General features: G+C 40.1%; 1 pseudogene; it reads right to left on the bottom strand.

The window, feature by feature from the left end:
• Positions 1-4,221: 4,221 nt before the first annotated feature.
• Positions 4,222-5,226, bottom strand: LOC116894403 (annotated as a pseudogene).
• Positions 5,227-5,826: the final 600 nt, after the last annotated feature.

Below are 5,826 nucleotides of genomic sequence, written 5' to 3'. Positions count from 1 at the left end.
CAAATAAAGTTTGGCATAAGTCCTCAGAGTAGCATATTTACTATTGAGATGAATGTTTTGTTAGAACAAGTCTTTAAACCACGGATTTCTTAGGACTTCGTTAATCTTTATTTTAGATGTTTTCACCATTATTCGAAGATAAAAATAGCTGGAAATAGGTAAGAGAACTGTGATGTAATGATTTCTATGTTTGTAGCAGGACATTATTCCTCTTTCTAACCACACATGATTGGCTTCATTCTATGTTCCATTGTTCTAATTTCACACATCTATGTACTGGGATTAAGAAAGTCCCAGTGACATAGTCACAGTATACAGATGTAGATTGGCAAAGTGGGAGGGACTTCCTGTTTGGGTGTGCTTCTTGGAAGTTTTGTTTCCTGTCTTCCTATGACAGAGAGTAAGTGCCCATTGCTCTCAAAAGAACTAAAAGCTGATAGCCACAAGGTATCTCACCTGTCTCAATCACCACCTTAGCCTTAAAATATAACACACCATTTTCATATATTATATTGGCCCTTTAGTAAAAATTATATGAATGTTAAGTGAACATATTTTAAATCTCTGATAATGGTAATGATATTTTCAAAAATCATTTAAGCCAGGAAACAATACGCTTTTATTTATTTTTGTGGCATCTGAGAGAAATATCACAAAGGCATGGAGTTTGAGCCCCAAACATCCCCTCTCACAATGCAGAGGTGATCGCAGATGCCGTTTCTCCAGAGTCCACTGAGAGGATGTAGTTGAAACATTTCACTTCCTCAGCTCCTTCCGAGACATTCTCTTCACTGTCCTCAGAATTGAGAAACATCAAATAGAGAGTATTTTTCAGAGCTCTTCTTCATAAATGTCAAAAATGATTTCCTGCCTTGCCTTAGGATGATGAGATGAGTAAGTGATCCAAAGTTGCTCAGTCCAGAGACAGCAGAGCAGCCAGGAAAGAGAAAAGGGAGGCTGCCTAGGTTACAGAAGGGCTTTCTTGGTTGTTCTGGTTTTTTGTTTCCTGTTATTGTTCATAATGCAATGAGACATATCCCCTTGCTAAAGAATTTTTCTATACCTACAATGGTCCTAAAATCAGAATTTCAACAAAATCCATGTAGCACTTTCCACAATCCTTCTTCCATTGTATCCATTCAATGTTTTCTAACTGTGACACATGGCTGCATTTATTTGTGGGCTTGTGTGCTTTGGGATGGTTTCTAGTTTGAAATGTTTGCTGGGCAGACAGGCCTTGACATCTATTTCTGAAGTCTTGATAGAGAGTTTCCTGAAGCATGAGGATGCACGATAAATCCCTGGGCACCCAAACATAGTTTGGAATTGCAGCAGCCGTATTTTTCTTGTTGTTGAGAAGACAGATAATTGGAGGATTGAGTTTGGAGTCTGGTTTGACTAGACACTTTGAAGACTCTACGGGAACTTCTCATTACAGGGACAAACCCCATAAAGCAGAATCTTTCATTGACTGGTAGTTAGTGGGGCTCAAACTTCTTTCATGAATAATGAGGATCTATTACTTTTAAAACTGAGAGCTGGAATATTAATGAGAATATTATTTTTCTTGATCTAAAGAATGTATGGTAGTCACAAGAAAAGGAGATAAATGAATTGAGTGTGTCCTGTAGGACTATTAGTAATAGACAAGAAATGAAATTAACTGAAATGTAGGCCAATGGATAGGGGAATTAAAAATGTGGCATACGTACAAAAATGGAATACTATCCAGCAGTAAAAAGATAAAATACTATTGTTTCAACAACAGTGGTGGGGTTGTAGGATTGTGAAGTAGGCCATGCACAGAAAGACAAGGATGGCATGATGTCATTCACATGTGAAATCTGAAGGAGCTGATATCAGGGTTAGAATGGTGGTTAGCACAGATAGGGTGAATGTGGTGAGCAGGCAGGAATGGAGAAGCATTCACCAGTAGGTGGTAAGCTACTACTAGATAGGATAAATAAAGCAGAAAATTATTACACAGTAGGATGCTTGCAGATAATTTCGACATTTCAAAAGAAGAATTGTGAGTTTTATCTCTGCAAAGATGTGATACCCGTGTGTATGATATAGACCTGCTGGCTTTGATTTGAACATTTTACTATTTTGGTGTATATGTCCACCACAGGATACCCCATGGGATAGCTGTTATGCTTTAATTTTAAAAGGAGTGAAGAAGATATATTTCTCATCACCAGGCTCTGTTGAAGTTATATGGGAATCTCAAGGGAGGAAGGATATCATTTCATGTGATAGCCATGGACTTAACTTTCAGATCAATCCTTTCCCCCTGGATAATGTGCTAAGGGGATATCTCTATCTTCCTCAAGACCTTCCCCCCAGGTGCTACTTGGAAGGGTCCAGAGTTCATCCCAGCCGAGGGGCTCTTTCTTGCAGGATACTACTATAGAAGATATTTAGCAAGGGGCTTCTTCTAACTTTTCAGTACAGCTTAGACTTTAGCACTTCTGGGATATTCTGTCATCCTGTGTCTGGTCTGGTGATATTCTTCCTGGAGCCCAAAGATGCTGCTCGATCTAATGCAGTCTTTGCTTAGATGTTGGCTGACTCATCTGAGATCTGGACCTTACTCTAAGCATCTGGAATTCCCCAGAGTTTGCTTATAGGAACTGGGCTCTTGTTTAAGAGACGCTCAGCTTTAACACACTTGCCCATGTTTCTATCTCAAAGATGTGTCTATTTTTTGTGTGTCTCAAAAAGTACTCAGAGGGGATACGGGATATTTTACTTAAATATATTTATAGCACTTGTACTTTCAGTAACTTTCTCAAAAGAAAAATCCCATAAACCATAATAAACATGAAGATAATATTTTATATAGAATAATAAATGAAACATCTTTTTAAATTGATGAAAGATATTTGTCCTAATATTTTGGATAATTATAGGGGGATTAATTTGATTTATATATTAACATCAAAACAATAGATAATAAAATAAATACAATTTGATGAATATTTGAAATAAAATTTATGGAAGAGTATAGCATATACTGGATCAGTTTAAAATTCACTAAAATATAATTTAAATATTAACACATACACTCATTACTCTCTTACTTTTAAATTTAAATTTTAGTTTTTGAGAATTTTATAAATGTGTACTGTATTTTCATCATTTTTGCCTCTCCCTCTTCTTCTTCTTCTCTTCCCCCATGCCCTATCAAATTCATGACTCTTCTTTAATTAATTGCATACATGCACACACAAAAACATGTGCACACATACATCCTATCTGAGGGCATTTCATGTGGCTTTTATGTACACGTGTCTTGAGCTGCCCACTTGAGATCAGATTACCTGTCAGAGGTTGCCTGGAGAGAAATTTGATTTTTCCTTTCTCAGCATCCATTGATAGTCCTCCATCAAGGGTAGGGCAGTTTTGCATGTGTGGTCTCAAGACCAGCTGTATTAACATCAACTGGGAACTTTCTAGAAAGACAAATTCTTCAGTGTCTTTATTGTTCCCTGTTTTCTTTATCCAAAGATAGCCATATGTACTTCTAGTACTTCTAACATAAAGTATATTTATAATCAAGAGATTATAATTGCGCCATGCCTGGGAAACATGGCTCAGAACAGGAGGCAGATTGGTTTATCAAAAGAATGTCCCATAATTTTAGTCTGTGACCTTGTTAGATTTTGGATTAGAAGAAAAGACACGTAACCTGTGTTTATATTGCTTCTTACAATCTCACCGTGCTTTCATCTACCCTGTGTTGTCATGTTGCTGTGCACTCAGGTGTGATCTAAGAGTACCACAAAAACCTCATGAATTAGACAAGCTAGTTACACCTGATTTATACCTTTGCACATAGGTGGCGGCAAGGTGTCATTGCTGGAGGTCATAGGAGCTAAACAGAGCTCTCTGGTCCGCACTGTGGCCCTTTAGTGTACTGCATAAACTCAAGGTCAGGGATAGACCAGATGCATGCAAGTTTTGAACCTATTCTTGAGCATCTTTTGCTGTTCCTGAAGAGAATAAGAAATATTTTACAGCATTTACAATTTTTTTTATGGGTGCAGTGAACTTTATTGATGGTATTCAAGAGAGTAGGGAGGGTTCCCTAGGTCCCTCCTGTTATTATGGGGGTGTGGGATGTAATTGAGAGGGAGATGCTCAGTTGTGAGGGCTGAGTTGGGATGGGAACTCCTCAGCAGTATCCTTGCTTGGCTGCGGTGGGTGGGCCAGGGTTTCTTACTCCTTGGAGGCCATGTAGGCCATGAGGTCCACCACCCTGTTACTGTAGTCATATTCATTGTCATACCAGGAAATGAGCTTTACAAAGTTGTCATTGAGAGCAAAGCCAGCCCCAGCATCAAAGGTGGAAGAGTGGGAGTTGCTGTTGAAGTCACAGGAGACAACCTGGTCCTCAGTGTAGCCCAGGATGCCCTTTAGTGGGCCCTTGGACGCCAGCTTCACCACTTTCTTGATGTCATCATATTTGGCAGGTTTCTGCAGGCCGCATGTCAGATCCACAACAGATACATTGGAGGTAGGAACATGGAAGGCCATGCCAGTGAGCTTCCCGCTCAGCTCTGGGATGACCTTCCCCACAGCCTTGGCAGCACCAGTGGATGTAGAGATGATGTTCTGGGCTGCCCCACGGTCATCACATCACAGCTTTCCAGAGGGGCCATCCACAGTCTTCTGAGTGGCAGTGATGGCATAGACTGTGGTCATGAGCCCTTCCATAATGTCAAAATTGTCATGGCTGACCTTGGCCAGTTGGTGGTACAGGATGCATTGCTGCCAATCTTGAGCGAGTTGTCATATTTCTTGTGGTTCACACCCATCACAAACATGGGGGCATCGGCTGGCTAAAGGGGTAGAGATGATGACCCTTTTGGCCCCACCCTTCAAGTGAGCTCCAGCCTTCTCCATGGCAGTGAAGATGCTGGTAGACTCCACAACATACTCTGCACCAGCATCACCCCATTTGATGTTAGCGGGATCTCGCTCCTGGAAGGTGGTGATGGACTTCCCATTGATGACAAGCTTCCCATTCTCAGCCTTGACGGTGCTATTGAATTTGCCATGGGTAGAGTCATACTGGAACATGTAGACCATGTAGTTGAGGTCAATGAAGGGGTCATTGATGGCAACAATTTCCACTTTGCCAGATGCAGAGGAGAAGGCAGCCCTGGTAACTAGGCGCCCAATATGGCCAAATCCCTTCACACCGACACGCACCATCTTTTCTATGGAATGAGGCTGGCACTACATGAGGAGATGCAGCTGTCTCTGGAACAGGGAGGAGCTGCATTTACAATTTTTAAGGCCTATATTTTGTCCCTCTATATAGTGTTAGATTTAGCTCACAGGTGTCCCTTTTTGGGTTCAAATCCCTGTAGTATTTAAACACGACAAACTTGGAAAACAACACACCCAAGACTATCTCTTTTTCATCAATTGCTTTCTTTTTTTTTTTTTTTAATTTTTTTTTTTTTTTTCTTTTTTTCGGAGGTGGGGACCGAACACAGGGCCTTGCACTCACTAGGCAAGCGCTCTACCGCTGAGCTAAATCCCCAACCCCATCAATTGCTTTCTTAATTTATGAAATTGTAACTTGACTATAACATTTTCCCCTTCCCCTTTCTCTCTCCATACCTTCCCATATACCTCTTCAAAGTATCAAATGCTACTACATGCATAGATATATGCACACACATAATACTTTAAAATATGACCTTTTTAGTGTGTATAATGCTATCTGTGTGTTTGTTTTCAGGGCTTACCATTTATTAATTCTTTCAAAATACACACCAAATTCCATATCGTCTTCTACTGTGGTTCTCTGAA

This window comes from Rattus rattus, chromosome 2, assembly GCF_011064425.1.
Source record: "Rattus rattus isolate New Zealand chromosome 2, Rrattus_CSIRO_v1, whole genome shotgun sequence".
Lineage (NCBI taxonomy): Eukaryota > Metazoa > Chordata > Mammalia > Rodentia > Muridae > Rattus > Rattus rattus.
The sequence above is the reverse complement of the archived record's forward strand: the minus strand, read 5'-3'. Positions and strand labels throughout refer to the sequence as shown.